This window comes from Myotis nattereri (assembly GCF_964212035.1).
Source record: "Myotis nattereri genome assembly, chromosome: 5".
Taxonomy (NCBI): Eukaryota; Metazoa; Chordata; class Mammalia; order Chiroptera; family Vespertilionidae; genus Myotis; species Myotis nattereri.
Genome location: NC_138080.1, coordinates 99966807 through 99994047, shown reverse-complemented (window position 1 = coordinate 99994047; position 27241 = coordinate 99966807).

Below are 27241 nucleotides of genomic sequence, written 5' to 3'. Positions count from 1 at the left end.
CACAGTGAGTCTAATAAAGTAGCTGATTTATTGAAAACCTTATCACATCTCAAAGGGAGATGTTCGCACTCATTCCCTTTACCCATGATAGAACTTATGCTGTTGTGCCAGAGATGGTTGTTTTTTTTTTCAAGCAAAAGTCAATTTCTTCTACATAAGGACAGTAGGAACCCCAGCCTTCACTCCTTTGAATAGGCAGTTTTCAACACTAACACTGACACCATATGATCATGTTGAAAAAAGGGAATTAATTTTTACAATCAATGACTATTATTGTTCCTTGATTTGTTTAGAGGTAAGATTTTCTTCTGTTTCACACCATTCTTTCCATGGCTACATGCTTTCCCTAAATTGGCCAAGGGCACTGGTGTCCTCTCATTTTTTCCAGAGACAGAAGCAAGGGATAGTCCATGAGAACAGGGACTGAGACAGGAAGGTGTGGGGAGCTTGGCCATTTCTTTAACTCTGTGTCTTTGACTTCTGGGACTCCCAAATACATCAGTTTGGACATCTGTTTTGTAGCCGCTAAGAAAAATAGCTATATTAATTTTTACTTTTAGCCCTCTTTCTGACTGATGACACATTTTAAATTAATAAAACAAGCATATTAATAACTACTCCCCATTTTTCGTCCCGAGAACCCACACACAAATTTTCCTCTTTGGACTCATTTTTCTTGTCCCTGCCTGCTCCACCCCGCCTCCCCTGCCACCAGGCTAACTGTATTAGCTCACACAAATATATGTGCTTTGGTCAATAGTCAGACCTCGAGTCCCCTTCTTGGCCTCCCTTAAACAAATAATGGTCCTTCAAAAATAAATTTAAAAACTTTCGTTCCCATTTTGGTGGCAACCTTCTTTCTTTGAAAAATGAATAGAAAGTGACTACAAATGCTTTAGCTTTTGCTTTAAGACATCATGTACTTATTAGATATACTTTAAGATATTCTGCTACAATTTCCATAAAACAGCAGTGCATGGACAACAACTAGGTAATTTATGATTGGTTTTGCAACATTTGCAAATTGTTGCAATGTAATAAATTCACCTTTAAATAATAGAAAAGTCACAGAAGACTGAAAGTCTTAAACTATTTCTATTTTTTTAAATACAGATTTTTGATCTTTCAATATAAACTCAAAAAGAGAGTGATTTTAAAAAGATATCTCAATGATCCAGTTTGGGACCTATTAATTTAAACTGGGTCACTGACCTAATAGATACTCAGAAATTTTATTTTCTATTTTAAAACTTTTATTTTGGAACACTGACATTACCCAGGTTACTGATTTTCAGTCTTTCAGCACCAAGACTCCTTAGAAAAAGTGTCACAGTAACATCAAACATAAAGATGCATTTTAATGCTGAAATCTGTTCTATAAGTGTCACCACTGGTCATAACATTGACTAACTCATTTCTAAAATATTTGACAGTATTCAGCACATGTCTTCCTGAATATTATTTTTCTATTTCTTTATTTTGCCCAGAGTTTTCTGAAATTCAAGAGTATTTTGCTTATCACATCAGTTTGCAATTTCTGTTCGTCTTTCTATTCGTCTCTCTCTTGCAAGATTTCCTTTTCAATTAAAAATGAAGAGTGCGAAAAGTCACCTAACAGATCATTCCAAAACTACCTGACCTACTAGTGCTGAAATAAATTAATCTTTGTAAATACAACTTTACCCAGAATTTCAGAAGTTCTATTGTAATCATCCAAAGCATTTCCAAGGAAACCTTCACCTCTCAGGCTTTTATCTGAGATCCTTTTTAGGACAATGGTTCTTTCACAAGTGCAGCAATTTAAAAATGACTCACGTCCTCTGTTCCCATGCTCTGGACAGACAAATGAGTTTTGAAATTGTTTAATAATGTAACTCTGCCAGAGTTCTAAGTACTCCCTTCCAATGAAAACATCCCCTGGCCTTTGCCCTCTTGAGTGTTTTATCCTCTTGACACCTACAGAAATCCTTGCGATAAGATCTTGCTACCGTAATGTAAAATGGTGAGTTTATATAACACCATCAAACTGCTGTGTCCACTTGTACAGATGGTTTTGCATATAAATTTTATAAAGTGTTTACACTGCTTAGATTAAATTCTAGATTAGCCAAGTTTCATTTCCTTTACTCTCATCTCTCAATCATGAATGACTGATATCAAAATACTGTGATATATTTAAATATGTAAAAACTAACAATAATAAATTTAAAACAGCTTTATAATGAACTATTATGTCTATAATCACTGCTAATAAAATAGACATGTCACACTTTTCATATATTACACATTAATAAAAATGATGCATATAGAAAAATGCAAATATGTTAGTTTTATATTTTAATAATATATAAAACAATCAGTTTATTATATCTGCGTAAGAAAGCATTATCCTAAATGAAACAAATTTATTTATTCATTTATTTATTTATTTTTAATAACTGTTTCTTTATTTCAAGAGGAAGGGAGATGGAGAGAGGGATAGAAACATCAGTGATGAGAGAGAATTATTGATGGGCTGCCTCCTGCCCACCCCAAACTGGGATTGACCCTGCAATCTGGACATGTGTCCTGACCAGGAATCAAACTATGACCTTCTGGTTCATAGATTGATGCTCAACCACTGAGCCATGCCAACAGGGATATTACTATTTTTTAATCCTCCACCTTAGGCTATGTTTTTAATGATCATAAAGAGAAAGGAAGGGAGAGAGAGAGAAACATCAATGTGAGAGAGAAACATCCATCTGTTGTCTCCCTTACACAACCCAACTTGGAAGGAACCCACATCCAAGGTATGCGCTCTGACCGGGAATCTAACTCACAACTTTTTGCTGCACAGGACAAAGCTACAAACATCTGAGTCACTGGGCAAGAGCCAAATTTATTTTTGAACAAAAATATTTGCCATTCTTCTTTTTCTTATTTTCTCTTAAATGTGCCTTTGTTGTGTTTTGTCCTAAGGTTAGATAGCCTTTGCTCAAATATTAAAGTTAAAAAAAGAATAAGGACCCCCTAATTGAGACAATATTTTCGTCTTTAATATGTGGAATGGCAAACATTTTGGAGAGGATAGAAACTAGAAAACTCATGAAAGCTGTGAACATTCCTCCTGGGAAACAGCATGTGCCAAACACATGCACAGCACGTGGCATTATTTCTGAAACATGAGGGTAAGTACATCCGACCTGGAAAATTAACACATTCTATTTTTCCACTGTTAGGAATCTTATTTCCATTCTTTCCTATTTCACTTTGGAATAAATGTCTTGATATTGTTATCATTAACCCAGTTATTAACTGCAAAGGAGCAAAAGGAAGGCATGCCCAGTGAAGTCTGGGTGACATCGGGAAAGCACTTAGTCAGTCACACCTGGAAACAGGTCGCTGACCAGAGTAGGCGTGGCCACTGCAAGCACTGGGAGATTTGATACATAAGCTCCTGCACTAAGGAGGTCTCCCTCTTGCTGCTGGGGCCTGACTCCTGGCTCTGCATTTGCCCACATGGTCCACAGCCATATGGACCCCACACACACTGGACTGATGGAAGGGGACTAGCCTAATGCTGTGCCGGATCCAGCTCCATCCTGGAAGGGACCGGCTTGGCTTTCAGCTCTGCTGTATCCCCAGCTGCACCTCTTCCAGGACTGGTTTAAGGGAACTGGGATTCTGAAAACTGAGGGAAATAATTCCATGTAAATAAATTTTTCTACCCCATTTCCTCCTCCCATGGATGCCTCCAGAAAATCTTATTCCAGCGGTACCACGAGAACCCTACTCCCACTAGCAAAGGAAAAGGGCAGGCACTCCAATAACAATCCGACTATAATTTTTGTCACTGAGAACGTGAAAACTTAAGGGGAAAATGAGAAAATCAGAAGTAGAACTGTAAATGTGCCACTAACAGCACCATGTAGAATGAGTGCTCTAGCTGGAGGGTCAAATAACCTGAAGTCCCGCAAGATTCGTCATTTTCTATTTTCTCTTCAAACACCCCCAGTAATTAAGGATATATAGTGAGTATGTTTGTAGTTTCAATAATCTTCTTCCTTATTCATATCCATATTTTTTTTTCCACAGGCAACTGAAGAAAAGGATTTGAAAGTGAACTAGATGGCTTCTTGTTAATATATGTCCCCAGGTTAAGGGTAATTGTGCATCTTGTTGACTGAGGCATGACTTGCCAGCCGTCAGCCTAAGAGAAAAAACTCTTCCACTGATTTAATGACATGTTCTATCTCTCTCTTGATTAAATAGCTAGTTTAGATTTTTCCTTCAGTCAGTTCATTCAAAAAGATGGATTATTTCTGGATGGAGTCAAGTACTTTCAGTTAAACTGCTTCGAAAGTTTCTCTTGGTGGTGTTGGTAAAAAATACATAAATAGTCCAAGTGAAAATGTTGTTACAGGAATGGAGAATGTTGCATTTCATTATCGGCATCTGACCTCAGCTCCCTTCATGAGAGAAGTAATTAACATCATCTTAATTTAGTCTCTACAGTTGCACGTGGGGCCATATGGTGACTTGTTGGAAGAGACTGTGAAATACTCCTAAGCAAGTGTATACAACCCAAGAACCGTGCTGTCTAGATTCAGATTCCAGTGCTTTGACAATCTGTCTGTGAGATCTTGGGGCAGGTATTGTACCCTCTCCATTCCTCAGTTTCCCTATTTGTTAAGTGGAGAGAGCAACTGATACTCTAAGGTACCTAGCTCATAGGAGTTGTTTAATAGATTAAATGAGTTCATTAATTCAGTTACTTAGTTACTGTGTTAGGAAATTTACCCGGGACACAATAAATGCTACATGAGTGTTAGCTATTATTACTGGGAATTACTTACTTTTAGCTTCTTTAAATAAAATCTTTTCTGGTTAGAGGTATTTTTTCCCCTTTATAATTGCTACTGAGGTTAATCTGTAGATGTTGGCACAAATTTAAAAAGACAATGGCTCTGGTGTTTATATTCCAGACATCATAGTGCTAATGGACTAGAACTCCATAACTATAAATTCATTTATTTAAAAATCCTATAAACACAAAATGCTAGAATACATGTCTTCGTCATTCTCTGTTGTTTGTCATTATCGTCAACAATAAATGACAAAATTTACTTCCTATAAGTGTGTGCACTAAAACATTTCATTGGATTATATAATTAATCGCTTTATTTTTCTCTTAGAACTGTCAACATTTGTGGACCCTTTATAATTTCTTCCAAGTTGAGATTTAATTTCTGATATTTCCCCCCATGCTTGGTTAGTTTCTTATTCTCAAATAACTGATAAGTGTGACATGCCCTACTTAAAATTATGCAGTGATTTCCATATTTTCTAATGCATGATACAATGCTAAAATATAAAAATGCCATGTCAGTCGCTCTCCACAAAAAATGTTCTTTCTGTAAGAAAGATATTCCCCTCAATATTTTAATACAGTAACCCCAGAAATCCTAAAGGTACATTAATGTCGTGGGGAAAGCTTAAAAAATAGATTCTCACAAGGAGAGCAATGTGACTACTTTCTTAAGGATAAATAAGTTCTTGTGGTTCTATTTGTAACACAAAATTATTTTAACCCCAACTGGTATAAAAGAGTTAAAGAATTTTCCCATCATCACACTGGACAAAGTGTTGTGTATAAATATATATAAAATATATATTTACATTTATAGCCACACACACAATTAAAAGGTAGAACAATAATATATTTCCTTTATAATAAATATATACTTCTCAGAGCATTGTTGTTGGTTTTCTTGAGAACTCTTTATTTTTCTAAGTTTTCAAGGTCTATTTCATAGAAAAGAAAAATACACACACACATATTTAATAGACATACTATCTTTCACTGACTATGAATATGATGCCAGAAAAACTTGCACAGAAATACACTTAAAAGAAAGTTCATCACAGTTTTATTTATAATTGCAAAATATTGGAAATAGCCTTGCTGTCCAACAACAGGAGACTCACACAAATTATAAGAAATCCACAAAATCCTAAAGAATAGGCAACTATCAAAAGCATGTTGAATTAAAATATTGTGTAATTTTCAAAACTTATTAGACTACAAAACAGCATATATTTATGTTCACATATACATATATGTTCTTTTAGTATAGTTTTAGATGTATACAGAGACACAGTTATAAACATGTAAATATAAAATATCCCAGGCCAAGCGCTTTATATACACTATCTTAAGAGGTAAAAATTAAAGCTCAGGAAAGTTATTTAATTAGCTGAAGGTTACACAGCTAAGTTAAGATTCAATTCATTTGTGTCTGTGCTCGAGTACTATGCTAAACTCCCTATTTGTGGAATAAGGAAAAATTATAATAAAGGATGATTATTTTTATAAGAATGACTTAATTAAACATACATTGTAAGGGAAAGAAAAACTATAACATAACATATGTTTGCCAATAAATATTAATATAAATAAAGAAAATACTTAAGAAGAGGAATAATTGTACTTATTGCCTTACATTCTTAGAGATTTTATTCCAAACTCCTACCGCACCTTTTATCTACACTGCAAATTAATTTTATACCTTATATTGTTTTATGATGAAAAGTTTTTTGGTTATTTGGAGCATGATGTAACTTGTAGCCTTCACAACTTTTAGTTTTAAGCAATTTTATTACATTGGCTGCTGATGTCAGAGCTTTTAATATGGGCATTACATCAAAATAGAATCTTTGGCCTGCATTTCCTAAATGCAGATTTGGGGCACAACTCATTGCACAAATACATTCAATCTTAAAGAGGATTGTTTATTCTTTGTATATTACGTGGTGGGTCATATGTGCCTACAGACTTATGAATATGCAAGTGTGATATTAATCAAAATTTTCAGTAGACAAAAAATATAACAGCAAAAATGCATGAATAAGTATGTTGCAAGTTTAATCTTATAGTTTATTTCTCCATTTTGTTTTTATTATTACTGTTTATGATTGCCTTCTATCTTTATTGTTGCTGAACAGCAAATGACAAGAAATTTGCATTGCCGTATGTATGCCTTTCATAAATTTTGCAGAGCTTAACATGCAAAAAGGCTAATAATACTGAAATCTAAGATAGAAAGAAAAGTTTCACTTTAACAGATTATACCTGACAAAATAATATTAAAATAAAAAATTCACAGATGCACTTATTTTTTTTTCTTCCTGCTTTGGATATTTTTCTTCTTTGGTGACTTATATTTGGGAAGGTCTTAAGTGATTCATAGAAGTTTCACCTTCTATAGGATAGCTTTATTTTACAGGATAATTTCTAAGTGTCTCAATATTTCTATGTGAATAGGGTATAAGATCTCTGGTGTACTATTCACACATTTCACTATTTTTAGTGCATGTATTCAGTATTTAAAAAATGGGGATTACAAACCCAAATAGATAGTTTTGCCTTTTTGCTACTGTTTGATTTTCAAAAGATACTTAACCTCTCTATGCCATAGACTCTTCATCCATAAAATGGGAATAAGAGCAGTTCTTTGGTCACAGAATCTCATTTAATCCTTACAGCATTTCTTTGAACTTCTCTATTTCCATTATATCACTGTACCTGACTTATAATAAATGTTCAAAATATAAAACCTATTACTATTATTATTGCTTTTACTTTATTTTACTATTATTATATTGCCTTTGTGATCTTTAGGTAGATTACTGAAAGTTCAGTGGTAATATCATTAATGAAGTCATCAAAAATCACAGCTATTAAATAATTAAATAATATTTATATATTTTTTAATATATTTTATTGATTTTTTACAGAGAGGAAGGGAGAGAGATAGAGAGCTAGAAACATCGATGAGAAAGAAACATCGACCAGCTGCCTCCTGCAGACCCCCTACTGGAGATGTGCCCACAACCAAGGTACATGCCCTTGACCGGAATTGAACCTGGGACCCTTCAGTCCGTAGGCTGTTGCTCTATCCACCGAGCCAAACCAGCTAGGGCGAAATAATGAAATAATATTAAACACGCATTTAGAGATTAGTATTGGGCACTGTTTCAAGTTAACAATAGACATGTAACTTTATTGTTTATTCTTTGCATAATTTTCAAAAAATGCATTTCAGGTGGCTTAATTTATATAATCATGTTATAATACAACTAGAGGCCCAGTGCATGGATTCATGCACCGATGGGGTCCTCGACCTGGCCTGTGCCCTCTCACAATCTGGGACCCCCAGGGGGTGTCAGTCTGCTGGTTTTGGCCCGATCCCCACAGGCCAGGCCGAGGGACCCCACCTGTGCACAAATCCGTGTACCAGGCCTCTAGTTTCCATATAAGATCTTTGGTTAATCTCTTCTTAAGCTCCTCCCTCCCCGCTTCCCTCTGAGATTCATCAGTCTGTTCCATGTTTCCATGTCTGTGCGTTGAGCATCTGCCCCCTGGTGGTCAGTGTGTGCCATAGCTACCAGTCGAACGATTGAATGGTTGCTTAGACTTTTACTAGTATATATAGATATAGAGATAGATAGAGATAGAGATAGATAGAGATAGAGATAGAGATAGAGATAGAGATAGAGATAGAGATATGAACATGTAGAAAACCACCTGTAATTTTTTTAGTAATAGTTTTAACAAATAATTATCCTCTAGGTTAGTTTAAAGGTTATTACAGGTAGAATGAGTGGCTGTCACATATCCCAATCCATCACCTTAATTCACCTCCCTAAAATCTGCAAATTACAGTTCATCTTTGGTTTCATTTCCCCTGGCTTCATATGCATTTTAGTGTGATCTTACCTATTTAGAGTCTGGGGGAAGCACAGAGGGTGGGGCTGGGTGCACAGTTTGATCCGTGGTGTTCTGCACCTCCTCTGAGATGTTATCGGGGATCGCCCCACCTATTTCCTTTCATTGCATCTGACTTTAACATTCTTATTGAACTCTCATTTTCTTTTGTCCCAGTAGGTGGTAGAGGTTTTACACAGGCATTCACTAAGGCCTTCCTCTATACCAAGGAAATCATTAGATTAAACTTAGAACCTTTCCAGTGGCATCAGCAAACATCAATATCAAAACCAAAAACATTTTATATCTTAATAAATATTCTGAAACATGCAACAATTTTAATAAATTTACACTAAATTGGTACTTAAGGAATTTTAATTTCAAATGTTATGACTGTGATTTCTTGAGTGATCACTGTAGAAAGCTTGTACTCTAACAAATGGGAGCTCTTTTCCTGTGTGGGGCCTGAGAGAACTATAATTAAGACTAAAAGTCATCATTTTTAAGCAGGAAATACAATTGCTAATGCTGTAATTGTTAACTAAAATGAAAAGGATAAGCTTCTTCCTTCTACACTCATTTTATCCTGCTTTTGTCCTTGTCCCAATACTATTGATATTAGAGTGAGGGACAAAGAAGAAGAAGATGAGCAAGAAGATGTAGTTGCCTAAATATTCTGTACACGCGGACGGAATCTTTACCGAGCAGCATTTGAGATCTATAGGACAGTGCTTCTTGGAGTGCTGTGAGAAACCACCAGTTTGCTTGTTCATTTAATTTCTTGCCAGTTGCAGACTGAATTTTTTAAACAAGTAAATTACTGGAAAAATAATTGCATGCATGAATATGACAACAATAGCAAAATGCTATAAAAGATTCTAAACAGACATTTTTAAAATTTTTATTTCTGTATCATCTCAATGGAGCCCAGCAATGAACAGTTAGAATGGCACCAGCTAGAGAGGCATATTTGAATAGGAAATATGAATATTAAGGAATAATTTCTGGTAATGAAGATTGCATATTCATGACTACTTAAAAATAGTGTTTGGAGAGAAAAAACACACAAAACTCCTACCACTGAAAAAATAGATGGTACTCACTTATATAATGAGTACATCACAAAAAATGTACAATATATTTTGGCTCATAAAAATATGTGACAAGTTATAAGATTGTCTGGTTTGCAGCTATTTTGTAGTGGGGCAAATGATCCTGGAGAGGATAAAATAGTTTTCTGAATTTGAATTCAGAGTTTCGGTAATTCATCAGACACCCCTGTGATTTTTTTTTGTTCTTCACTCCACTGACTACTTACTTTATTTTTTTAAATATATTATATTGATTTTTTACAGAGAGGAAGGGAGAGGGATAGAGAGTTAGAAACATCGATGAGAGAGAAACATCGACCAGCTGCCTCCTGCACACCCCCTACTGGGGATGTGCCCGCAACCAAGGTACATGCCCTTGACTGGAATTGAACCTGGGACCTTTCAGTCCGCAGGCCAACGCTCTATCCACTGAGCCAAACCTGTTTGGGCCTGACTACTTACTTTAGCACAGTCACCCATAAAACTGATTATGGTGTTCCTATTGTCAGCTTCCACCCACAACCTCCATCCTCTGCCCATGAAGTTAAAGAATTAAATAACTGGCATTCAGAGGAAAATACACTTTAAAAAATTGTTCAGTTTTGAGTTTTTGAACCAATCCAATACTAATCAAAATCTACTTACAGTCAAGTCCAAAAACAAAGATAAATTACTGAGGTTTCTCCACTGACTCTGTGTCTCTCCATAGTCTTGACTGTTCATGCTTAATCAATGAAGTATTTTTTGTTTTTTTCACATTCCTTTCAGATTAAAATAAACATGAATTCTGGACTGAAATCTTTCAAAAGACATTTGCTTTTGATCCCATATAATCTGATTACTGAAAAGGAAAGATTAAGTATATGTTTGAAATAAAATAAGTATATGAAACATTTCTTATAGTTGATGCCAGGAAAGGAAATTTTTTTATATATTAAAACACAATCCATAACAGGGGAGTTTCAAGATGCAGTCTGCTAAAGGGTGGTATTTATATCAGTGAGAGAACCAGATATCTGATCAATAGGTCCCAAGAAGATTTCAGTTAAATTACACCATAAATTTCATAATGTTCATTTTCCATTAAATACTATGTTAGTTCATTTGTTTCAATGCAGCTCAGGGGAGTTCAGATGCAAGAAAAAGAACATCTAGAACAGTGGTTCTCAACCTTCCCAATGCCGCGACCCTTTAATACAGTTCCTCAGGTTGTGATGACCACCAATTTCACTGTGAAAAATTGAACATAATTAAAGCATAGTTACTAATCACAAAACAATATGCAATTATATATGTGTTTTCCGATGGTCTTAGGTGACCCCTGTGAAAGGGTCATTCGACTCCCAAAGGGGTCGCGACCCACAGGTTGAGAACCGCTGATCTAGAACATTGGCCAAAAGCAACTCTTAGACCTGACCAGGGGATATGCCTGTAAATTGTCAGTGGCAGTGCCTTGAAAAGGATGGAAATTGCTTGAATGAGTTCATACATGTGAGCGGAATCAGTGAATATTGTACAGTAGGATAAATAGGCAGTATATGTTGAGTAACTATTTTATGTTTCAGGTGTGCTGGCAAGCAAGCACCGGAGGGCCATGATATTTTAGTATTTGGGAACAGTATTCCTTCAAAAATGCATTGCCTAAAGTGATATATTGTTATTGCAAAATAATTTTTTAAATGAAATGCCATATATTTGCAGAAAACTGAAGTTATGGACACTAGAGAAGTTACTGATAGCAAGTAGAAATTCCTAATTTTTCTTAAATTTCCATATAGATATTTTGTTTTAAAATAAATTTAAAAATCTGATATTGAGAAACCGGAATTCTCAGAGATCTTAGTCTGAAACTTTTTTTAATTCTATAGATCTTCAGATAAGACTGAGATTGCTTTCCTTCCTTCATTTATTCCTTCTTTCTTTCCATTTATTATTTATTAACTGGAGCATCTAAAACAGGGCTTGTAGTAGATTTCTTGTAGTGATAAAGATGAGAACATTCCTGATCTAGCAGCCCTCAGCCCCAGAGATTGAATTATGTGGTTGGCTTCACTCAACCAATAAATGAATAGTTTTCCCTTGACCTAGAAATAATTAAATGGGAAATGAGCTCATTATCCAGCCTCCAAATTCAAAGAAAGTATAACATATTTGATGAACTCAGTTTTAAAACTGTACACACAGCACATCTATTGCATACAAATGAAAAATAATTATTCATAAAAAAATACCTCAACAATTAGAAATCTAAGTATATGAGTGTATTTTGCTCAACGCATATTTGTCACCTTTCTTACAAAATAGCCTGCACAGCATGTTATTTAAATATTTCAAATCCTTCTACATAATTTTTTCTTAAGTATTTCATTTTATGGAAACAGTCTAAAGTTATCCAGAACTAAAAGGTGAGTGATTTAGAAGACACAGTATGTGGCTGAGGCTTAAAAATAAAGTGAGATTATTTGCAAAGAGAATTTTATTTGAGCTTATAAATAGGTCAGGGACAACTGCACAAGAAGAATCTTATAAATGTATGGGATAATGGTGACAAAACAAACAAAAAGAAATCTAAATACCAGTATTGTTATTTTTCTAAAGCACACTATTCATTTGTACTATATACTCAAATATAAGGATTATTTAATCTCTTATTAACTTAGAATTACATGAACAAATATTCATAAAATCTATAGGTATTACCATAGCTATGATGAAAGAAACTTTCATTACTTATTTTGAAGGTTTTAAGAAAATTCTGACCTATAATAAGCTATTTGTATTTGCTCCCAACCAGGTATTTCCTGAGGGAATTTAGGACTTAGGTTAAAATAATCAGAGAGGGATTATTCTATTAACTTGAAGTCCCTCATCTACAATCAATAACACATGTTAGTTTAGCAAGAGTTCAGTTAAAAGATTTGGGACTTTAAGTAGGGATTCAAATGCAAAATGGTAACTACTGCTTATATTAGTGATGCAGTTTCTTTGCAGCGAGATGGTCACAGAATTAAAATCACAATTCAGTTAAACAGGGAATTTTCAAGAGTATGTAAAAGTCCTCTTGCTGAATGTTGAGATACGTTACTAAAATTACTGTACCTTTTTAAAGAAAATATATAAATTATACGTTAAATATACCTACTTTTTAAAAATCCTCAACTGAGGACATGCTTACTGATTTCAGAGAGAGGAAGGGAGAGAGAGAGAAAGATCCATAGATGTGAGAAAGAAACACTGATTGGCTGCCTCCCATATGCACCCCAACCTGGACCAAACATGGAACCTAGGTAGGTGCCCCAACTGAGAATTGAACCCACACCCTTTTGGTGTACAGAAAGATAGTTCAAACAACTGAGCCACAATGGCCAGGGTAATATACCTACATTTTTTTTAGATGCCAAACTAAATTTGAAAGAAATATTATGGAATTATATATATAGTCTCAAATTATAAAACAATGTCAGAGCAATTTTATAATTTGCAAATACAATAAGGGTATGCTTAAAATAAAAGTTCAAATTTATTTCTAACTATAGCAGACATACCAATTATCTTAGAAGTTGAGGTATAATAAATACATCTTATGGTTTAATATAATCAATTTAAATTCACTGCTACTTGCCTAAGATTTGTGCAGAGATCAATACACATGCAAAATGCAAGAGATCAACAGCACATTTTTTAAAAGCTAGCTGATTTTTAAAAAATCACTATATTTGATTACTTGCAGATTCACAAAGTATAGCACACAGAAAGACCTTTAGGATCCATGTATCCCAGACTTACTCTGAAGCAGTCAACATTACAAGGACTGGGATAAGAGAAAGAACCAGCCAAGGAGATGAAGAAGAGCATCCATGGGAGAGCAGGAAAACCAGGAGAAGACAGGATATTGGATGTCAAGGCTGGAAGAGTCCCAAATGAATGGAGGACATCTGTAATACTCTCAACAATAAAAATAATTTAAAAAATATACTGGCAAGATAAACGGTGTGAAATGCTGCTCTCTTGTAAAATGTGGAATCAGATAATTAGATTAAATATTGTGGAGCAGATTAGTGACATTGATGAGATAGTCTGATGGAGTGGAGATAGCCTGATGTGTATGAGTTCAAGAGAGTATAGAGAGCATTCATTCTTTTGATGAGTTCTGCTATAAAATGGAAAGAAATGAAGTAATAGAAATGGAAGTGGAATCAAGAGAAGGTTATTTTGAAAGAAAGAATAGCATATTTAGGGGATAGTGAAAAATATTTGGGTGAGGTTGTGAAAAAATCAATATCAAAAAGGTTAAAAATGTTAGTCTCATAAAAATATATAGTGAGTGTCAACTCTTTCTTATTAGTGAGAGAACCAGCATGATGGCAAAGCATATTGAAAACAGGAGAATTTAAAGGAAATTGGGGGATAAGATTGAACATTTGTACAAAAACAGATTGATATCTTACAACAACTACTCCTATAATGTTTGGAATCATTTTTTTTTTCCTGCAGCGCAGAAATCAATTATATCTTTCCAGATGGAAATAATTAGAAATTTATCAATCTTTCTACAAGTTAGCACCGAGTTCACAGGTTTGAGGCCATAATCAATAGTAAATAGTACATCAAATAAAATTATATCAATTTTTATAATTTATTTTAAAATGCAATAATAGAAGATCAATAAGTGGACACATAGCAGTGATTGACTTGTGATAAAACAAGTATAGTAAAACAATAATTGTAGAATTTTAGTTATAAATATGTAGGTGTTCAATGTAAAATTATTTTAATTTGCTGTTTGATTTTTAAATAAAACATATTTAGAGCAAATATGTCCCAAAGAGTTAGATGATCCTTTTTTCTCTAAATTTTCAAAAAAACGTATTGAATTTATTGGTGTGACATTAGTTAATAAAATTATATAGGTTTCAGGTGTACAATTCTCTAATACATCATCCGTATATTTTATTGTATGTTCATCACCCCAATTCACATCTCCTTCTGTCACTATTTCCCCCCTTTACCCTCTCCTACCTCTCCTTTCCCTCCGGTAATGTCTTGTAATGTTTTAAGCTTGATTATTAGAAAATGCTCTAGTATAAATTTAAGAAAGCACAAAGTAATCTTCTTACCTTGTTTCCAAGTTTGCATATATTTTTCCTTTACAGGGAAAAGTAATAATCTAGAACAAAGAGGGAAGAATTGCTGGAATCACAGTCAATATTCACACATGCAAAAAGAAAAGAAAACCCTTACACAAATAAAGATGTTGGCCTTAGCCAGGATCACTGTTCACTCAGAGTATTGGGAAGAGGCAGAGTATTGTACTATTGAGGGTGGTTCAGGATCCGTGGTGGTGGGAGTGTGTAAATATTCTCTTCTGAATGCATCTATTGGAAGCAAAGTTTGGGATTTGAGAAATACAGAGATTTAAAATAGTTAATTTGGAACATGAGAGAGCAGAGGCCATATGTCTCTCCACCTGCATTCAATTGCACAGGTAGAGGTTGTATTTTAAACAAAGTTGAGTAAAATATTAACTACAGAATTTTATGGTCTGGTTTTAAAAATCAGAGTTATGGTTTGCCAGGTGAGAATGATGGAGTACAATGTCTCCATGGTTCAAAGAGAACAGCTTTGGTCTGTGATAGTAAATCTTAGAAAATTATTAATGATAAGAAAGAAAATAATTTTTACCTAGAAAGAAGCGAATTCAAGCCAAATTTTAGATTTATGAGTGGAGTAATCCATCTTTCCATTGCAATTATTCAATCTACATTTTCCAAAAGATTCCCTGCTTTGTAGAATCAAAGAGAGACACTTTCTACATTTGGACATAGTTCAGACCTTTCAAAAAAATGCTGACATTGCTCTATTAATACTCATAAAAGGACATTTACAAGATTAGTTTAGCAAATAAGATACAGATAATTATGTATTGTTCTAGTGATACACTATATAACAAAGCCACTGAGCTCTTGCAACGAAAGTCACATTTCTAAAATAAAATTTAGCCCACAAGTAAGACTAGAAAATATACATAATGGAATTTCCTGCTGGGTTTTCAGGATATACTTTATGAAACTTGCATTTTAAGTGACTTTCTTTTTAAAACTCTGATTAGCTTTCAATTTAAATCTGAGAAATAATCACTTGTACTTTTGCCTAAAAAATTAGCCTATGTTATAATGTTAACTCACATCCAAACTTTCTGTTCTTAAATGCATGCATTTAACTCCTCCTGGTTGTTTTTTTAAAGCCACTTCATGCAAACTTAATGAAAAAGTAATTATGGTTTTCACTAAACAGTGTACTTAGACAAATAGTAATTGTATTGGTCTGTCTTCTTTTCTGTTTCTCTGAAAAGTTGTGTTCCTCAAATGAATAATTACCTACAGAATAATTAAATGTTGCTGATACGGTCTACTTATCCCCCTTGTACACAAAGACAGCAGACTCTGTCTTCTTGGAAATCTATCTCCGTCATGTTGGATAAGCTTGCTGTCCATCACACGACTGGCATCGATTTCTACTCAATTACACTAGAATATAGTACTATATTAAAAAATAAACCAGGTTTAATTTTAGTTGCCAACAGTCTGTGAGTCCATACTCGATTAAAAGGACCCATTTTCAAAAAATAAAGCCCTAAAGAAAAGTCTTATGACTTGGGGTGGTGAACACACAATACAGTGCACAGATGATGTGTTGTGGAATGATGCCCCTGAAATCTGTATAATTTTGTTAATCTGTGGCACCCCAATAGCTCAATCAAGTGAAAAAAAAAACTTGTTATGAGTACATAGGCAGCATAGCTCTGTCTGCAGTCTGAACTGCACTCCCAGACAGTTTGTAAACCATCATACATGTGGCCATTGTTTTTATGTGAAAACAAATCCCTTAAAATACCTGAGAAATGATGACCACACTGCAGGTATCTACTCTCCTAACTCTGACACACTCCATTGCCAACCAGCTGTGTGGACATAAAGTTAACTGAATGCAGTGACTGCTGCCTTGGGCTATGCTGGCCTCTTGTCAGAGACGTGATAGGGGCTTCCTTCCAAGAACTACTTGAGAGGGAGTAGGCAGTGGTTCTCAACCTTCCTCATGCCGCGACCCTTTAATACAGTTCCTCATGTTGTGGTGACCCCCAATGTCATTGTTACAAATTGAACATAATTAAAGCAAAGTGATTCATCACAAAACAATATGTAATTATATATGTGTTTTCCGATGGTCTTAGGCAACCCCTGTGAAAGGGTCATTCGACTCCCAAAGGGGTCGCGACCCACAGGTTGAGAACCACTGGGCTAGAGAATATTAGATTACAGAGGTGCAGGTAAGAGGGCAGTGCATTCAGGTAAAAGTTTTCATTTGGGGCCCTTGGGGGCCTCTTGCAGAGTAGTCACTAGTGAATATGTGGGAGTACTCTTGAATTCCAAAATGATCGAGTGTTTCTCTGACTCCCCAAAAGCCAAGACTGCGGAGTCTCTCAGCCTTGGAGCCCAGAAACGCAAAAGTCCGTCCTAAAATACCTTTTGGCTTCTCACCCTTGACAGGACACCTGCAGTACAGCACACCCCTCAACAAAAATTGAGTACAGCTCAGTGTGCCTCAGTGGTTGAGCATCAACCTATGAACCAGGAGGTCACAGTTCAGTTCCTGGTCAGGGCACATGCCAGGCCGTGGACTCAATCCCCATTAGGAGGCAGCCAATTGATGAGTCTCTCTCATCATTAATGTTTCTCCCTCTCCCTTCCTCTCTCTGAAACCAATAAAAAGATATTTTTTAAAAAGTGAGTGCAGTAAACAACAAAACAATACCAGCCTTCCCCAAGGATCCTAACAGCAAGATCAAAATCAGGTAGCATAGTCACAATACTTAGTGGAGCAGAACTCCTGGAGTGTTGGAAGAACAAGATAAACATCTAACAACCACAATGACAAAATATGTGTATCTTCAAAAGTTAAAATGCAACACCGACACATGCACACAAACCTTCCTCAGCCTCTTGTTTCACCCCCTTTCTGTCTTTAGTTTATTTTTAAAGTGACATTCTTTAGATGTAAATGATATACAATAAACTGCATATACTTAAAGTGTATGATTGTTAAGTATGCACCAAGGAATCAATCACCATAAGCAACTAAATAAACATGTCCATCATCCCAAAAGTTTTCTCATTAATCACCACCACCTAGACTTCCCAAACACTGCCCCTTTCCACACTCCATTCCGAGGCAACCAATGATCTGTTTTATATAGATTAGTTTGAATCTGCTAGAATTTTATATGAACAAAATATGGTATATCCATAACATACAATACTACTTGATAATAAAAGAAACAATTTGCTAAAAGGAAAACATAAGTGAAACCTCAAAAAATTTTGCTAAGTAAATTGAGCCAATTCACAACATAAAACATATTATACATTTCATTTATATAAGATACTCAGGATAGACAAATCTATAGAGAAGGAAATTAGATTAGTGATTGCCTGGGGCTGGAAGTAAGTGAAGGGTTGGCTAGTGGCTGCTATGGAATAAGAGATCTTTTGTAAAAATATGTTTTTATTGATTTCAGAGACAGAAAGGGAAAGGGAGAGAGAGATAGAAACATCAATGATGAGAGAGAATCATCCATTGGCTGCCTCCTTCACACCCCACACTGGGGATTGAGTGGACAAACCTGGGCATGTGCCCTGACCAGAAATGGAACCATGACCTACATGTTCATAGGTTGATGCTCAATCACTGAACCACACTGTCAAGGCAAGAAATCTTTCTGGTGTGAAGAAAATATTTTAAAATTGGATTGTGTTGATTGCGTTCAACTCTGTAAATTTACTAAAAATTATTACCTATGAACTTAAAATTAGTAAATTTTATGGTATATAAGTTATCTCTCATTAAAGTTGTTAAAATACCAGGTATAAAACAAATAGGAAAAAGAATGTATCAAATATTAGACACTATTTGAAATATAATTGTTCTTAAGTATAATAATTACATGTGGTTTTGTATAAAAAGTCATTATGATAAAGTTATGCATAAAGTGACTATATATGTACTACACATCTATTACATACATATAGCATAGAAATACAAATGTAAAGCAAATATAAAAATAGCAATAGCTTTTGAATAAAGGAAGAAATTTGCAGGTATTCATTGTACTAATACTCAACATGTCTAGTTGAGCATTTTATATTAAAATTGGAGTATATCAGTAAATGTTGGAAAGACTCAACAGATTTTTTTAAAAAAAGCAGCCATTCTTCATTAAGACTTTAAAGTAGGAATAGAAGTAAATGGCTTTAATATTTTTTTTAAAAAAAGGACTCAAATGGTTTGCATGAGGGACTATTGAATCATAAAACCAAGTTGCAAATATTTATGTATTACTTGATCTTCTTTTGAAAAACTATTTTTAAAACTTTGATGTATATTGAGGTGTACACTGCATAGAGGGGTGTACATACATGGCTCTATGTGTACACATGGAGATAGAAAGGATTCCTTATACATATTCCAATAGGAATCATAGAGGAGGAGTCAAAGAAAATATCACTCAAAGATACACATAAAATCCTTATTTGCATCCAAATGCTTTGTTCATAGATGTCTTTCTGAATTAAAATAAAATGCTACAAATTTTAAAATATGCAGCATTGACATTCAATTTAACAGAAATCCCATTCAGGATCATGTCATGCCTTCACTATTCCAGTGTCCTTCTCATACAGTGTAATTTCATCACATTCACTGTGATCAAGTTAAGCTTCCTCCAAACCTACTTTCTCATTATCATCCCCCTTCTACTCAAATGGTATCCGAGGTGATAAACCATTTGCAAATGCAGTCTAACTCCTTCACACTATAATTGGAAGGTTGTGTTTATCACTCCTGTCAGACATACCTTCTTGCTTGTCAGTGCACTTAATAAATGTATGTCCATCCTCAACTCTTCAACGTTATCATCACTTCCAACAAATCAATATGTTTGCTGTGCCAAATCGTCTATTAGGCTTACTGCTGTTTCTTTGATCATCACAGTTCCTGCAAATAAAATATTCCCCAGCCTCCTCTTTACCAGTTCATGTCACTCATTTCCTTGAAAATACCACTGCATTGCAAATTAAAAGACTTAAACTCATCCTTAGCCATTGATCCATTTCTGGGAATAGTCAATAAGGGTCAAAAAGATTTAGTGGCAAGGGTGTTGTTCACTGAAACTTACAATAGCAACAACAGCAGAAACCACTGTGCGTTCTAAAAGAGAGAATTAATTAAATGAATTATGGCACAGCGATGCAATAACAAAAGAAAGGAGATATTAAAAGTTATGTTTTCCAAAACTATGTGATCACACAGAAGAAAATAATTTATTGTTTATCCTTAAATTTTGAAAAAAGATTCCAAAAACACAGCAATTGCTTAAGTGATGGAGTTTTAGATTCTGCAACACTGCAGATGTATAATTTGTAAGAAAACATAGTAATTAGTTTCACAGGGTGGTTTCTTATAATATTCTTCATGAATGGATGATGATGATATCACTGCCAAGATGAATTTGAGCACTACAGAGACCATTTAATGCAAAAGGAATGAGGTAAGAGAGTATATGGTGTTGAGCTGGATGGCTTACAATAGACTAGAACTTGAAGTATTTGGAATGGACAGGCCAGGTGCTCCAGTAAAGCCTTCCTTAACATCGGGTCTCTTGGCCACAGTTATGCATAGTTATGCATACTTATGTGGAGGCAGTGAGTTAGAAATTATATTCTCTGGTATCTAGAGTGCAGATATTTTATGCTACCAGTTAAATACAATCAATAGTAGGAAATTTAAACTATCAGGTAAAAAAACTTAACACCTGATTGATAGATGTTGACCCAATTAGCCCTTACAAACTTTTCCCTATCCTATAGAAGTATAAAGTCCGAACAATTAAACACTAATTATCATAGCCTTCTTCACAGTTAGGCTTGACCTTGTAATATAGTTCTTTATACACAATAGGTCATAAGCAGAAGCTTCTTGCTGGTTTCTGGGAATTTCTAATTCTTTAATGATGAGTGACAGATACCGCCAGCATGGTTCCTTCCTGCTTTCCTCTTGCCTTAAACATACATATAATGCCTGGAGCTTGTACAAGCCACCATAAGGGCCAAGGGGATTGTGGATATTAAACAGAGATTTGCTCAAGTAATTTCAAGTGTTATAGTTTAGATAAGTGTCTCAAAGGAAAAGTAAGGGTCTCCAGCTGATACTGAAACATGGAAACTAATAAATAATAAATATATTTATTTAATTAAAGATATGTGAATGTATTCTCATGGTAAACATTGAAACTATCAAAAAGTGTATTAGTGAAAAATAAACAGCATACACTTGTCCTAGCCACCAATTATACATCTCTGCCTTTTTGTAAGACTTTAATTTTTTGAGCAGTTTCAGGTTTACAACAAATTTGAGAGAATGGATTTACCTTTCCAAAGAGAGTCACTCTAAATAGCCTGTTCTTTGTTATTCAGTACTTCTGGATAATACTTACATATGTATATTCGCTTTCTATAATTTAACCAGAAATTTTCCAAACAAGTCCAAGCTCCCAGGTGTTTTACTGGAATCTCTATGTTTAGGCTTCAAACCCAACCTTGTAGAAGCATGTGCTTTCTTAAGGATACTTACCCTGCTGATTGTATCTAGAGGTTAATTTTAGTTCAAGCTGTTGTTACAATAAAAGCCTAACAAGGCAGGCAATCAAGGCTCTTTTGGTGCCTCCAGTCAACCAACCCCTTAGCCTCTCTTTCACAGAAACATGTCAGAGGCATCTATTCATCCATCACTCAGGGTCTGCTGGCCAGCCCCAGCAGTTTCATATTGAAGGGAATTTAGGCTATAAGTCAGTGTTTTGCTATTGCAAATACTGCTATAATAAACATCCACCCACGTGAATTGTTTGTGCATAAGTGTGAATAACTCTATGGGTGACTCCATAAGAATGTTTTATAAATTTATATTATCATCAGTAAATGAGATATTATGTTTCACCACCAACATATTCAAAATCTATATTATTAATCATTTTTAATTATTCTTCCAAATGGGCAAAGTAAATCCATGTTAATCTGCATCCCTAATTATTCAGTTATTTATCATACATTTTTTTAAAATATATAATATATTCTTTTGTGCATAGCTTGTTCACATATTTTATCTATTTTTCTCTATAACTGTTTTTTGTTATTGATTTTTTATTATTCCTGATATTAGCTCTTAGCAATTTTATACAGAGGAAACAAATAGTTTACTCAAACATGCTGATTTAAATTTTATCTTTGTTTATATATTTTATTTTTGCACAGCACTTGATTTTTATATAGTTAAACTTATAAGTTATTTCTCTAAGATTCATGTATATTTTCATTATTAAGAAGGCTTGTTCTTCTCAGAAAATTATAACAATTACTCATAACTTTCATATTTGGCCCTAAATTTAACTATATAAACCATCTTGGAAGAATTTTTTTATATATATTATGATTTAGGGTTCTAACTTTGTTTCCTAAGTAAAAGGTCAGAACATTATTTATTAAGTAATTCATGTTTCATGAAATACCACTATTTTCCCTTTATTCATTTGATCATACATTCATGATATTTTATGTCATTATGAAATATGTCAGTTATCCATAAAATCACAATGACAGCATAACAACCATCTGTGTAGTCACCATCCAGCTATATCTACTGTTAACTATTTTTGCTGGATATTAAAAGAGGAAAAAACATTACAGATAATATTTCCTTTCATGTCTAATGTTATTCCTCTATCTTTTTAGAGAGAATTATTTTCTGAAGCTAATGTGCATCATTCTATATATGTGATTATAATATTTCTATACTGGTAGGTACCTATGAACAATTGATAGTATATAGAAGTAATAGCATATTCTAGCAGTACTACACAATTTCTCTCCCTTCTATTTTATTTCTTTAAGATTTTTTTCAAATGATTATTATGTTTTACAATCAAAAGGCTTTTGTTTTAACTATTTCACATATGGTTTCTCTGTTCTCGGTTATTTTTCTAATTCTAAATCTGCTTTTTGAATTCTTAAATCTATTTTGCTAAACTATATTGTCTTGAAAAGTTTTAGAATACATCTGTAGGTGGTTTAAATTTTTAGTCATATTATTGAAATTATTCTTATTTTTTTATTTTCTCTTGAATGCTGCTATAGCTGAGTATAAAATTTTGTATTATTATTTCATTGTCATCTAATACTCATCAGTTTTCTTGATTTTGTAATTAATTATTTTGAATTTTCTTTAAAAAATCTTCAGATTTTCTCATGAGCCTTGGTTTAATAACCTTGTTGCACAACATGTGTGCTATAATCCATTTTTCATGTATTCCATTTGAGAGTTGATGCTGGGGTCCAACCCCAGCAGGTCCAGGGGTCCCCAAAGGTGTGGACGGAGTTGGCGAATACTATCCACCCACTTCCTACGGTGGAGTCCTATCCATCCCGAGAGTGGGGCTTAGCTAGGGGTCCCTGTTCCGGCGCCAGATGCCGGGGTCCAACCCCAGCAGGTCAAGGGGTTCCCAAAGGCGTAGACGGAGTCGGCGAAGAAGGAAGGACACGGAGACAGTGTTCAGTTGATCAGCAGCCTAGCCAGGATCTCTAGCCAGGATTTCCAGCCAAGTTCTGGTCTGGATCTCCAGAGAGGTTCTGCTTAGGATCTCCAGACAGGTTCTGTGTCCATGTTCTCTTCCTAGGTTCTCCAGGTTCTCCAGCCAGGTTCTGTAGCCATGTTCCCTCGCTAGGTTCTCCAGCCAGGTTCTGTCCAGGTTCTCCAGCCAGGTTCAGTCACCAGGTTCTAGTCAGGTTCTCTTGCCAATTTCTGTAGTCAGGTTCAGTCCAGGATCTTTTGCCATGTTCTCTCCAGCGAAGTTCTTCTGTCTCTAGGTTCTGTGTAGGTTCTGTCTTCTTGGTTCTGTCTTCTAAGTTCTGTGTTGTTACATCTGTATTTATACCAGTTGATTCCAATCCTATCAATCTCTATTACAAAGGTTAGGGTGTTTCTTATCCCATTCCAGGGAGTAAAGATTATGTAGCTTAAGCATGATTGTTCATAGTTAAAGTGATTAATTACCCGCCTGGCACTTAGTTAAGAGGTTTTATTCCCTCCCTAACTTCAGGGGAAAATCCCTACCTGGGGAAACAACCTTTCTCAGAGACCTTGGTTAAAACACATAGTGCCAAGAAGGTGAGCAAACATATTAAGAACAGTATGCCATATATGCCAGGTCCCTTGAAACAGCAAGGATGGACCGGCTCCAGGCAAATTCCCCCTTTTTTATTTTTTAAAAGCAGGCATTAAAAAGAAAAACCCCAAATGCTCTCTTGTATCCATTTTAAGAGTAGGATTGGCACTTTCCACTATTACCTGAGTCCTGATCTATCACCCCAGGGAGAGCTTGCCAATCCTGCACTTTCCCAGGGTAGAAAGGCTGCAGTGGGGTTAAGGATAAGGCTCCTTGGGCCTACCTCCTCCCATGCCTTTACATTTACCTTTCCTTCTTCAGAAAAGCGTGGACATACTTCTTGTATAAAACGTTCTATCTGACTGGGAGTAACCTTAATTCCTCTGCTAGCAAGCATATGTGTTAAAAGATCAATACAGAGTCTTATTTCTTTAGACTCAGTATGGCACATCTTCTTAATCTAAAGATCAATACAGAGTCTTCTTTCTTTGGACTCAGTATGGCACATCTTCTCAATCTAAGTTCTGTACTATCCACCTTCTTACCCTACTTATCCTCTATAGGGGGGTCTGCAGTACCCTGATGGAGTCCTATCCATCCCGAGTGTGGAGTTCTCAATGGTGGGGGGCGGGGGGGTTACCTAGGGGAATCCTGTTCCAGGAGTTCCCAAAGGTGTGGATGGAGTCGGCGAAGACTATCCACCCTCTTCCTACGGTGGAGTCTTATCCATCCCAAGAGTGGGGCTTACCTAGGGGTCCCTGTTCGGGCGCCAGATGCCGGGGTCCAACCCCAGCGGGTCCAGGGGTCCCCAAAGGCGTGGACGGAGTCGGCGAAGAAGGAAGGAAACGGAGACAGTGTTCAGTTGATCAGCAGCCTAGCCAGGATCTCTAGCCAGGATTTCCAGCCAAGTTCTGGTCTGGATCTCCAGAGAGGTTCTGCTTAGGATCTCCAGACAGGTTCTGTGTCCATGTTCTCCTCCTAGGTTCTCCAGGTTCTCCAGCCAGGTTCTGTAGCCATGTTCCCTCGCTAGGTTCTCCAGCCAGGTTCTATGTCCATGTTCTCTTGCTAGGTTCTCCAGGTTATCCAGCCAGGTTCTGTAGCCATGTTCCCTTGCTAGGTTCTCCAGCCAGGTTCTTTCCAGGTTCTCCAGCCAGGTTCAGTCACCAGGTTCTAGTCAGGTTCTCTTGCCAATTTCTGTAGTCAGGTTCAGTCCAGGATCTTTTGCCATGTTCTCTCCAGCGAAGTTCTTCTGTCTCTAGGTTCTGTGTAGGTTCTGTCTTCTTGGTTCTGTCTTCTAAGTTCTGTGTTGTTACATCTGTATTTATACCAGTTGATTCCAATCCTATCAATCACTATTACAAAGGTTAGGGCGTTTCTTATCTCCATTCCAGGGAGTAAAGATTATGTAGCTTAAGCATGATTGTTCGTAGTTAAAGTGATTAATTACCCGCCTGGCACTTAGTTAAGAGGTTTTATTCCCACCCTAACTTCAGGGGAAAATACCTACCTGGGGAAACAACCTATCTCAGAGACCTTGGTTAAAACACATAGTGCCAAGAAGGTGAGCAAACATATTAAGAACAGTATGCCATATATGCCAGGTCCCTTGAAACAGCAAGGATGGACCGGCTCCCGGCAAGTTGACAGTAACTTCCTCTTGAATAATTATTAATTTATTAGAGGCCCAGTGCACGAAATTGGGCATGGATAGAGTCCCTAGGCCTAGCCTGTGATCAGAGCCATCTTCTGCCTGTTCACCAGTCCCCAATCCCACCCTGTCACCACCAACACCCACCTCGGTTCTCCATTCACCATCTGGTGATCTATGGCAGCCTTCAGGCCAAGTGGGGAGAGCAGGGACCAAGAGGTCAGTCGTTCCACCCACTCACCAGTCCCCAGTCCTCCCCTGCTGCTGACACCCACCCTGGTTCCCCATGGTTCCCCATTGGCCATCCAGCAATCGGAGCCTGCGGGCTGCGGGGAGGAATCGAGAGGTGGTCAATGCACTTCATAGTGACTGGTTGATCAGTCATTCTGGTCTTTATGCTATTATGGTTGCTGGCCTTTTATTATATAGGATTAGATTATGATATTTTCTTCTACTGCCTCTGATTATGTATTTTTCATTTTCATTGATTTCTCTTTTAGGAGTTGGATTAGATGAATAATGGCTTTTACTTTTTCTTTTTTACCTAAGCATTTTGAATTCTTTCATATTTTCTTTCTTGGTCTTTACTGTATTAGCAGTAAGCTACTTCTAGTTTTCAATTTCCAAAAAATCTGGCCCTGGCTGGTTTGGCTCATTGGATAGGGTGTCGGCCTGCAAACTGAAGGGTCCCAGGTTTGATACCGGTCGAGGGCATGTACCTTGGTTGTGGGCAAATCCCCAGTGGGGGGTGTGCAGGAGGCAGCTGATCTATGTTTCTAACTCTGTATCCCTCCCCATTCCTCTCTGTGGGGAGTTGATAAAATATATTAAAAAAAAATCTGTCTGTTCTATACACGTGCCTATCCAAATAAAATTTTCCTCCTTGATAATATTTTTTTTATTGCCATTTTCTAGGTATTTATTTGCTTCCTTTGAAAACGGGTACACCCATATCCTGAAAGATGTAGTATCCACTCCAACTCAGAAGCCGGGCTCAAGGTTGGTGAGTGCAGCGGTGGGGCGGGAGCCTCTCCCACCTCCGCAGTAGCACTAAGGATGTCCAACTGCTGGCTTAGGCCCACTCCCCGCAGGCGGACATCCCCTGAGGGCTCCCAGGCTGTGAGAGGGCGCAGACCAGGCTGAGGGACCCCCTCCCCCTGCCCTGAGTGCACAAATCTTGTGCACCAGGCCTCTAGTATAATATAACATTATAATATAATATAGTATAATATAATATAATATAATATAATATAATATAATATAATATAATCTATATTAATAAAAGCCTAGGTGGCCCTCGTGCCCTTGCATCATCACAAGCTAGCCGGACCCATGTCATCACAATATGGCTGCCCCAATGTCATCACAAGATGGCCTCCCCCACATCATCCCAAGATGGCCGCCTCCATGTTGTCACAAGATGGCTGGCAGGGGAGGGCAGTTGGGGACGATCGGGCCAGCAGGGGAAGGCAGTTGGGGCTGAT